Source organism: Aegilops tauschii, chromosome 1 (assembly GCF_002575655.3).
Source record: "Aegilops tauschii subsp. strangulata cultivar AL8/78 chromosome 1, Aet v6.0, whole genome shotgun sequence".
Classification (NCBI taxonomy): domain Eukaryota; kingdom Viridiplantae; phylum Streptophyta; class Magnoliopsida; order Poales; family Poaceae; genus Aegilops; species Aegilops tauschii.
This window is the reverse complement of record NC_053035.3, coordinates 96,641,223-96,653,451: the sequence shown is the minus strand read 5'-3', so window position 1 is coordinate 96,653,451 and position 12,229 is coordinate 96,641,223.

Genomic DNA, 12,229 nt, shown 5'->3' with positions numbered 1-12,229 from the left:
TGCGGTTATTCTGTTCCCCCCACACGCACCCACACACCCCTAAGATAGATAATGGGGGCAAGTCCATACAAGGAAGATGTGTCAGTACAACTATGCACCGAGGGGCAGTGCAGTTATTCTACCCCCCCCCACACGCACCGCCACACGCACCCACACACCCTCCTAAAGATAGATAATGGGGGCAAGTCATGTTATGGACTCGCCTCCGCATGCGATGCCGCGGCACGCCACGTCGTCGCCTGCTACGGCTCGTTCCTGGCTCGGCCTCGCCGGGATGGGGGAGGAGGGGTCCCGACCCCCTGCCCCCCGGCTCGGCCTCGCGCTAACGCGGCAGTGCACTTGTTTGACAGGCGCAGTGCGGTTATTCTGTTTCCCCCCCACACACCACCCCACACGCACCCACACACCCCTAAGATAGATAATGAGGGCAGGTCCATACAAGGAAGATGTGTCAGTACAACTATGCCCTTTGGTGCGGTTCGGTGCGGGGGCAAGTCATGTTATGGCTCGTTCCTAGAACAAAACTCACAAGAACTAGAACAAAAAAGTATCAGTCCAAGTTATTGGTGGAGTCAAGTACTAGATTCAAACAACAACAAAAAAAGGAAAAAGTGACCGCCCAAGGATCATAAAGTATCAGTCCAATTTACTGGTGGAGTCAAGTACTAGATTCAAACAACAACAAAAAAGAAAAAAAATTGACCGCCCAAGGACAGGCGCAGGCCCTAACGCTGCTAGATACTTGAACTCAAGCCCATAGGCGAATCCCTAGTAGTCTGCACAACGCAGGGCCCACCGATCAGGGCCCACGGGTCAAGAGAGAGAGCGAGCACCGTGTATAAGCGCTCTGGTAAGTTTCAGAGGAGTTCGACTGGTGAGCCTCGGCGGCGCTTATAAATAGGTCTAGAACCCCCTCGACTAGCGAGGTGGGACTAAACCCATAGTGCACGCGCAAGCCGCGCAGCACAGCCGCGCTGACGAGCTATCTGGGCCGAAAACAACGAGTCAGGCAGATGGCCCAACACAATACTTCGCCCCATTACAAAATTCCAGCCGATCACACACGACAAAAAAATGCAGATATTAAAAAAAACCTCACAAGAAATAAGTTAAAAAAATAATGTAAAAAGTTCAAACACATCTTAATTGTAAGAACTAAAAAAATAGAAATACATATATTTTTTTGGAAAATTAAACGTAGAAAATTGTAAATAAAAATTTCAGAAACAAAATTATAAAAAGTTCAACTACTACAATTCATAAGGTTCAAGTAAAAAAAATACTGTGAGCAAAGATAAAAATCTTTTAATTGTAAAAAATACTAGAAATATCATTATTTAACTGTAAAAAAATGTGATCCAAAATTCATCTAAAAAGTAAGAAAAAATGTTATACAACAAACAAATTTGATTGGTAATTGACAACCTAAAATAGTTCAGTACTATCCTTAACAGAATGTAAGTTCAGCAATCTCGAACCCAAAAAAGGGGTTCTGCAAACATCATCCGCGTAAAGTTCCTTCTGCGAGCTATGTACATGAAAATATACCAGTCAAAACAAAGGATGCCCATCAGTTCAACTATAGAATTGTTCCAGTACTAATATAAAGAATATATAAATAAAGCAGTTATACTTGAGAAAAACAGATAGGAAAAGCATTACATAAGTTGCTCCAAACAATCTGATAATACAATAGAATTCAACCATCTCACATGCAGAAGTTTTAAAGAAAAAATACTGCAACATAATCAACCACACACAAATCTCACAACCGGCGTCATTTGCCACATTTAAACCTACAACACATAAATTCTGAATGTCAGAGAGTCATCTTCCCTGGAGAACATAACCATAATCACATCACCATCCTCAAATCCAGACTCTGCCACAAACTCCTTCCACCCAGTAGTTAGGTTGATGCAACCATCAAAGTCAATGTGGTAGGCAACTTCCATCAACTGATACCCATTTTTGTCTGAAGTCTGCATCTTCAGAACACCGGAACTAGGAGCAACAATCCTGATCCTGGGTGACATTTTCTGCAAATGGGCATGGGAGTACAAAACAAAAGTGAACATCTGACATAACTGAATTTTTACACAGATATATGAACGGTTTGCATAACAAACTGAAAAGAAAAAATCTGAACCAAAACAATAACACATAACTGACTAGTCATGTGAATTGACTAAACTGAAGAAATATACATATGAACACACCTACAGTAAAAACATCTGACAAAAAACAGATCAAGGATTATACAAAAATGGATAAAAAACTATTTAGTAATGAACAAATACACACAGAAATCCCTACTGTTAAATTCTGACAAAACCAAATAAAAAATATAGACAAACTATTCATAACACTAAACTACAGATCCAGTCCATGGGATTCAAAAAGAGACCTACAAAAAAGTAGAAAACAAAACGAATAGAAACACATACCCATGATTCCTTCAAGTCACCAACCGTCAGGTGACAAACATATGGCGCACGAAACCCATGGTTGCTGTACAACAGACAAGAAAGTTGCCCACGACGCTGAGTCTGGGTGAGCTCCAAACCAGATTCGTACACACAGCCGTTAGCTATGCGCGCCATCTTTGCCAGGCATCCGCATGAACAATCCTCCATGGAACACACAGGAACAGGGAAGAAAACAACGGAGAGAAGAGGGAGGAACCTAGATCTAATTCTGGAAGAAGGAAGAAAAAGGACGGGGAGACTGAGCCACACACCACACATAGATGGATAGTATTTATAGCCAAGGAGACTCGCAGATTATAAAAATAATAAATAGGCAGGTGGGTAGCCGGCTGGTAGGAAATAGTTATTATACAAGCCATGCAACATTTGACCGCAAATCAGTTCAACTTTTGACAAACAAGCAGTTCAAAAGTGCACATGTCAAAACATATGCAGATAAAACAACACATTCAGAGATAAAACAGTTCAATTCATTTAGTCATTCAAACATCTGCTCCCTCACAACAAAAATCTTAAAAACATAATCTTCACTACTTCAGTCATAACGATCAAAGAAACGACGCCATTTGGCCCTGGTGGATGGATGTGGAGCCGTGGCTGCTCTCGCCCTAGCTCAACTGATGCTCTGAATATGGTTCCCTCCCATGCCCTCTGGGAAAAGAAGCTCCAATTCATTGAAGTTACAAGTATCCATCACCTCGCGCGCAAGGCGTCTGTTGAACTCTGCCTCCAGTTCCTCCTCGGCAGCACGTCGTGCCATCTGCCTGCGCCTGCGCCTCCTCCTCCTCCTCTGCTCCGCTACTGCAGCCCTCACATCGACGGCATCCCCCTCCTCCTCTGTGACCTCTCCCAACTCAGGATCCATCTCACTATTCTTTGCTTGTAGCTGGTAGAATGACAGTGACAGAGGGCTCGGGCTTTATAATCAAAGTGCAGAAGTATCGGTAGGCAGCCATTTCCGATGTCAACGCACAGTAAGACAACTTTGACACGTAGCAGTCCAACTACACATACGGCAGCAATTCAAACAAAAACTGAAAAACACGCAACTTAATTACACAGTTTGACCAGATTACAAGAAAAATCAGAGCCTACAGTCAGCCGCCATACACCACCTCCGCCAACGACAAAATAACATGGGAATCCAGGGTAGAAACAACTCAAAAGAAGAAAAATTGACAACGCAAATCTTTTCATACAATCCTCATATCTCTCCCTGCAACACCAATTCGAAAGTAAAACAACAGAAAAAGAAGAACACATTTACATGGCGGACGTGGAAAATGACCAAGAACACCAAAACTTGTAATCCGAAATTACAAATGAAATTAATATCCAAAAACTCTAACATACCGATAATTCTCACATCCAAAACAACAAACAGGACGTAAATTGAGGCCTACGAACACCACCGTAAACACCAACGCCCAGAACACGTCCGCCGCCAAATACCCACGCCGTCACCTCCGGTGACTACAGACCGCAAAACACGACCAGGTGAGCGCGCGCACGTGCGAAACCCCTTACATGTCTCCTCTAGCAGCGAATAGCCCGCAGCATCGCGCCGGAGAACGCCCGGAAGCTCCACGTTGCATCCCCTGTTTCCGCCCGTCGTACACGCAGGAAGATCAGTTCAAGAGGAAAACTACGTCAGTCCAACCTGTAAACCACATCAGTTCAAGAAGGGTAACAGAATATATTCTGTTACGCGTAACAAAATAGCCCAGATGTATATATATATATATATATATATATATATATATATATATATATATATATATATATATATATATAGCAAATAAAGAAAAATGACGGAAACAGTGAAGACAATGCAAAGTTGAAGAAAAGGAACAACTGCGGAATTTCAAACTGAGGAAAAACTCAAAATGAAGATTTTCAACTTTTGGTGGTGGCGTGACCCACCGTATAAGAATGATGATTTCAGACACCGCGTACACTTGTCGTAGGGCTCTGAGAATCAAATTCTTCGTTAATTTCTTCACACTTAGAGTGTTAGTCTTCATTGATTGAAGAAAAACGTTTCTTCATGTGTTGCACATCTAAGTCATTAATTTTGCATAAGTGTTAGGATGAGTGTCCTTTTCAAAGAACATTCGAAGATTCTAGGATATTTAGCTCACACCGCAACTTGCTAAATCTCTTCTCATCTAAGGGCTTTGTGAAGATATTGGCTAGCTATTCTTCAGTCTTCACATGCTCAATAGAAATGCCGCCCTTCAACACATGATCACCAAGAAAATGATGACGAATCTGAATGTGCTTTGTCTTCGAGTGCTGAACTGGGTTGTGAGCAATCTTGATGGCACTCTCATTGTCACAGTAGAGAGGCACATTCTTCATGTTGACGCTGTAGTCCTTGAGAGTTTGCTTCATCCACAGCAATTGAGCACAGCAAGAACCAGCAGCAATGTACTCAGCTTCTGCAGTAGACAGTGATACACAGTTTTGTTTCTTCGAGGACCAACAGACCAAAGATCGTCCGAGGAAATGGCATGTGCCAGATGTTGACTTGCGGTCCACACGATCACCAGCATAGTTAGAGTCTGAATATCCAATGAGATCAAAAGCCGAGCCCTTGGGATACCATAATCTAAGTGTTGGTGTGTGAGCTAGATATCGAAGAATATGCTTCACAACCTTATGGTGTGATTCCTTCGGTGTATCTTGAAATCGGGCACACATGCAAACACTAAGCATAATATCTGGCCTAGATGCACATAAATACAATAGAGAACCAATCATGGAGCGGTATACCTTTTGATCAAAGTCAATACCATTTTCATCAGTGCATAGATGGCCATTTGTGGGCATTAGAATTTTGACCCCTTTGCAATCTTGCATGCCGAATTTCCTCAATACGTCCTTGAGTTATTTCTCCTGAGATATGAATATGCCATTGCGCTGTTGACGAATTTGAAGACCTAAGAAGAATTTCAATTCTCCCATCATAGACATTTGATATTCTTCACTCACCATATAGACAAATTCATCATTGTAACGTTGGTCAGTACAGCCAAAGATAATATCATCAACATAAATTTGGCACACAAACAATTCACCATCATAAGATTTGTGAAAAGAGTTGGATCAAGTGAACTGGGTTTGAAGCCTTTCTTCATGAGGAAGTCCTTCAAGGTATCATACCATGCCCGAGGGGCCTGCTTGAGGCCATAGAGGGCCTTATTGAGTCTGAAGACTTTGTCAGGATGCTTTGGATCTTCAAAACCTGGGGGTTGAGCAACATATACTTCTTCATCAAGCTTACCATTGAGGAATGCACTTTTCACATCCATTTGATATAAAGTAATATCATGATGGTTATCATAAGCAAGTAATATGCGAATAGCCTCAAGTCTAGCAACAGGTGCAAAAGTTTCATCGAAATCAATTCCTTCAACCTGTGTGTAGCCTTGAGCTACAAGCCGTGCCTTATTCCTCACCACAAGGCCATTTTCATCTTTCTTGTTGCAGTAGATCCACTTTATGCCAGTGATATTGTGCTTGCAAGGATCTGGACGTTTGACCAGTTCCCAGACGTTGTTGAGCTCGAACTGATGTAATTCTTCTTGCACAGCTTGAATCCACTCAGGCTCCAGAAATGCTTAATCTACCTTAGTGGGCTCTGTGATAGAGACGAAAGCAAAGTGCCCATAAAAGTTAGATAAATGTGAAGCTTTTGAGCATGTGAGAGGACCTGGTGCTTCAATGTCATCGATGATTTTCTCAATTTGCACTTCCTTTGCAATGCGAGGATGAGCTGGTTGTCGTCGAGGAATTTGATCAGCATTTTCTTCAGCACCATTTTCTTCAGCACCATTTTCTTCAGGTGCATCAGCATGACGTTCTTCACGTTCTGGAATGAATTCTTCAGCAGATTCTTCGGTCGGAATGACATCCTCAGTAGCCTTGAACTTGATAGTTTCCTCAGGTGCTGGTTCATCTATCACAGAAGGTAGGTCCTCTCTTTGCGAGCCATTAGTTTCGTCGAACAACACATCTACAGTTTCAACAACTTTGTGGTGAACGTTGTTGAAGACTCTGTAGGTGTGCGAGTCCTTTCCGTAACCAAGCATAAAACCTTCATGTGCTTTCGGTGCAAATTTTGAGTTGTGATGAGGATCTCTAATCCAACATTTAGCACCGAAGACTTTGAAATAACTCACATTGGGTTTCTTGTCAGTGAGGAGTTCATAAGCAGTCTTCTTGAAGAATTTGTGAAGATATACCCCGTTGATGATGCGACAAGCAGTATCGATTGGCTCAATCCAGAAACGATGAGGCGTCTTGCACTCATCAAGCATAGTGCGAGCCATCTCAACAAGAGTCCTGTTCTTGCGTTCCACGACGCCATTCTGCTGAGGAGTATAAGGAGCAGATAACTCATGAGTAATACCAAGTTCATCAAGATAGTCATCAAGACCAGAATTCTTGAACTCAGTTCCATTTTCACTCCTGATGTGCTTGATCTTCACACCAAAGTTGGTTGAAGCCCTCGAGGAAAATTGTTTGAAGACTTCCTGCACTTCATGTTTGTAAGTGACAACATGTACCCATGTGTAACGAGAGTAATCATCAACAATAACAAAGACATATAGAGATGCATCATTTGTAACTGCAGAATAATGATTAGGACCAAAGAGATCCATATGAAGCAATTCAAATGGTCGAGTGGTAGTCATGATTGTCTTCGCTGGATGTTTGGCCTTGGTCGTCTTTCCAGCTTCACATGCTCCGCATAAGTGATCCTTGAGGAATTTGACATTCTCAATGCCAATGACATGCTTCTTCTTCGCAAGCATGTGCAAGTTCCTCATGCCTGGATGACCAAGTCGTCGATGCCATAGCCAGCCTTCTGAAGCTTTTGCAAGTAGACATACGGCTGGTTGTGGTCCTGTAGAGAAATCAACAATATACAAGTCTCCTCTCCTAAAGCCTTTGAAGACTGGTCAGCTTCCATGATTAGAACACAACGATACTTGCCAAAGACAACAACCATATCAAGATCGCAAAGCATTGAGACAGACATGAGGTTGTATCCTAAGGACTCGACAAGCATGACTTTGTCCATGTGTCGATCATTTGAGATCGCAACCTTACCTAGACCCAATACCTGACTTTTTCCTTTGTCAGCGAAGATGATATGCTTCAGATGCGATGGAGATAAGGAAGCATCCATCAATAGATTCTTGTCACCAGTCATGTGATTTGTACATCCACTATCGAGGACCCACTCATTTGCTTTGGGTTGATCATCTTGCAGATGAATTAGTGCAACTTACGAACTCATGTACTTCATCAGTGAAGAATATGACATCAATTTCATCAGATCAAGTAATAGAACAGATAAAGCAATGTGAGGACGTGGGAAATGAAAGTTCATTTCTTCATGATTAGCCTGCGTCCTTTCAGGCAATTTCAGGCCTCCAGAAAATTCTTCGGACGTTTAAGCACGTCTGGAGACCTGACCCTGCAGAAGAAATTAGTTCTTTTTCTTCACCACCCACATCTGAAGGGGTGGCAAAGAGTTCATCACTCTGTGAGCTCCATATGAGAAAGGTGGCATAGAAGCTAATCCATTTCGTTTCACATAGGAGGAGTTAGGATAAGCATATGAATAAGTAGAGAAATTCTTCGAGGACTTATGAACATAATGATTCAAAGAATAATGATCATATTCATAGCCCTTAGCTCTTCCCTGCGAGGCAGAGGTGTTAGCACGATGATATTCATATGAGGACTTAGATCCTTTTGAGGAATTTGATCCACGTGAGGAATTTGGTCCGTATGAGGACTTGGATCCATATGAAGAATTTGGTCCATATGAAGAATTTGATCTGGGGTTCCTATTCTTCACAGGTGGTGTCATGAGGACATTCACCTGAAGATTTTCATGGCACCTTTTGGGAACCCAGATTTTCTTCATAGGAGAACCGTTCCTGCAGTTAGTGCCAACATATCTAGCAAATACTTCACCATTCTGATTTTTGAACAATTTATAGTTGGAGTCAAATGACTCATCAGAAGAATGAGGAGATTCACATGTAAAGCCAGATAGATTAGATGGATCTACTGGAGGTTCCTTTGCGGCAACCCATGAGGTTTTGGGGTACTGCTCAGGCTTCCAGTAAGTACCATCAGCATTGAGTTTCCTCTCAAAGGCAATGCCCTCTTTCCTAGGGTTCCTGTTGAGGATCTGCTTTTTAAGCACATCACAAAGAGTCTGATGCCCTTTGAGGCTTTTGTACATGCCTGTCATGTACAATTCCTCCAGCCCTGCATCATCAGTGATACTAGCAATGTCCTCAGATGAGGAATTAGTGATAGCAGAGGCAATTGAAGAATTTGTAGCATTAGAAGCATTTGAACATTCAGGTGAAGAATTAGCATATTCACGTTCAATGCATTTCAAACATGGAGGAACAAATTCTCCTGAGAAGCGCTAATTTGTTGAGCAAGTAATGAATCACGCTCCTTCTGAAGATCTTCATAACTCACTCTTAGCTTTTCAAGATCTTGCTTTCTTTGAAGAAATTCATAAGAAAGCTTCTCATGATCAGATAAGAGAGTGTTATGATGACCTCGAAGGGTGTCAAACCTAGTCTGAAGTCTCTGAAGACTCTCAACCAAAGCTTTCGACTGATCCATTTCTTCACCCAACATATCATCGCTCTTATTTAGCATGTATTGAACTTTTTCCAAAGCTCTTTGTTGTTTAGTGGCAAGGGAAGCAAGTTTGACATAGCTGGGTCCAAATTCATCACCAGATTCATCAGCACTGGATTCCGATAGATATCCTTCAGTTACCTTTGCATCTTTTTCCATAAGGCATGGTGTAGAAGATGATGATTCTGGTTCGAATGTCATCGCTTTGAGAGATTCCTTGAAGTCCTCAAACCAAGGATCATGACGGGTTTGATGACCTTCATAGACCTCAGAGAGATGGTCCCAGATAAGCTTCGCATGATCGAGATGCATGATGTTCCTGAACTGATTTTGAGACAGACATGAGCAGATGACGTCCTTCGCCGTGAGGTTGAGAAGGGTGAACTTGCGAATGTCATCAGCTTCTACCATCTTGCACAGATCGGTAAGACCAATCTCAGTGACGGTCCACAGCTCACTATTCATCGCCATGAGACGCTTCTTCACCATGGCCTTCCACTTGGGATACTCGTGACTGTCAAAGATGGGGCATGACACGGTCTTCATTCCTGTGGTCGACATAACTAAAACTCCAGGCGGTTAAACTAAAATCACACAGAACAAGGGAGTACCTTGCTCTGATACCAATTGAAAGTGCGTTATATCGACTAGAGGGGGGTGAATAGGCGATTTTTATGAATTCCTCACTGAGGAATTTGCGGGTGAGGAAATTCCTTAGCGAAGAACTACTTGCAGCGGAATAAGTACTCAAAAGTTAACATAACAGAACATAGGCATAGTCATCATGACGAAATGAAGACAAGCACAGAGTAGAGAAAGCGTAAACACAGGATAACACAGGATGAAGACAAGCAGACTAAAGAAATTGAACTGAGGAAATTGAGAAAGTCTTCAGGAAAAGTCTTCAAATAGATATGAACAAGTGCACAACACAGTTATGAGGAAATGAAAGAGTTGAGGAAATAGAACCAGTAAGCTTGGTGAAGACAATGATTTGGTAGACTAGTTCCAACTGTTGTCTCAGTTGTACGTTTGGTTGGAGCGGCTAGGTATTTAAACCTGAGGACACACAGTCCCGGACACACAGTCCTCGCCGTATTCTCCTTAATCTAAGGTCACACAAACCTCGCCCAATCACTCATGGTAAGTCTTCAGGTGACTTCCAAACCTTCACAAACTCGGTCACTCGGCGATCCACAATTCCTCTTGGATGCTCTAGACCATGACGCCTAACCGTCTGGAAGAAGCACAATCTTCAAAGTAACAAGCGTCAGATCCACGCAGGATCAATCTCTTCAGTGATGCTCAATCACTTTGGGTTTGTAGGTGTGTGGGTTTGGGTTTTCCTCACTTGATGATTTTCGCTCAAAGTCCTCGAAGGATGGGATGCTCTCAAATGACAAGTGTCAGTTTCTCTCAGAGAAGCCAACCAGCTAGTGGTTGAAGGGGGGCGGCTATTTATAGCCTAGGGAGCAGCCCGACATGATAAGACATAAATGCCCTTCAATGATATGACCGTTAAGTGGGTAGATATTTTGGGACAGCAGGCATAAGGCACAGCAATGGTCGGGAATTTGAGTATCAAATTCCTCAGGGCTATCATGTTCCTCACTGTGTAGGCAATCCGCACTGGCGAATTCCTAACTCCTCAGCCAGAACAAATTCCTCAGTGACCAGAAGAACTTCGTCTCTGTCACTAAAGACATTGACTGAACTCTATGAGATTTCCAATGGCTTCACTCGAAGGGAATGGTAGCTGTAGGATTTTGAGTTGAGCATCACATGGAAAATTTTCCGTAGTATTTCCTCGAACCCCTTTAACAGTACGGTGTTTCCTATGACTCAAGAAAGATAAAATGAAACTACGAAAACAAAAGTCTTCATGCTTCATGTTCCTTGAATGAATACCAAGTCTTCAAGGTCACACCAATTTCTTCACTTTCAAAGTCTTCAGAAATCCAAAGTCTTCAGTCGAAGAACTTCATTTTTAGGGGTCGACTTTCTCTGTAAATATCAAACTCCTCATAAACTTATAGACCTATGTGCACTCATAAACACATTAGTCCCTTAACCTATAAGTCTTCAATACACCAAAATCACTAAGGGGCACTAGATGCACTTATAGAGGCCATGAGGCAGGGGGCGCGCCTACCCCACTAGGCGCGCCCTCCACCCTCATGGGCCCCTCGTGGCTCCACCGACCTACTTCTTCCTCCTATATATACCTACGTACCCCCAAACCATCGAAGAGCACCACGAAAACCTAAATCCACCATCGCAACCTTCTGTACCCATGAGATCCCATCTTGGGGCCTTTTCCGGCGTCCTGCCGGAGGGGGCATCCATCACGGAGGGCTTCTACGTCAACACCATAGCCTCTCCGGTGATGTGTGAGTAGTTTACCTCAAACCTTCGGGTCCATAATTATTAGCTAGATGGCTTCTTCTCTCTCTTTGAATCTCAATACAAAGTTCTCCTCGATTCTCTTGGAGATATATTCGATGTAATCTTCTTTTGTGGTGTGTTTGTCGAGATCCAATGAATTGTGGGTTTATGATCAAGATTATCTATGAACAATATTTGAATCTTTCTGAATTCTTTTATGTATGATTGGCTATCTTTGCAAGTCTCTTCGAATTATCAGTTTTGTTTGGCCTACTAGATTGATCTTTCTTGCGATGGGAGAAGTGCTTAGCTTTGGGTTCAATCTTGCGGTGCTCGATCCCAGTGACAGTAGGGGAAATGACACGTATTGTATTGTTGCCATCGAGGATAAAAAGATGGGGTTTATATCATATTGCATGAGTTTATCCCTCTACATCATGTCATCTTGCTTAAAGCGTTACTCCATTCTTATGAACTTAATATTCTAGATGCATGCTGGATAGCGGTCGATGTGTGGAGTAATAGTAGTAGATGCAGGCAGGAGTCGGTCTACTTGTCACGGACATGATGCCTATATACATGATCATACCTAGATATTCTCATAACTATGCTCAATTCTATCAATTGCTCGACAGTAATTTGTTCACCCACCGTAATACTTATGCTCTTGA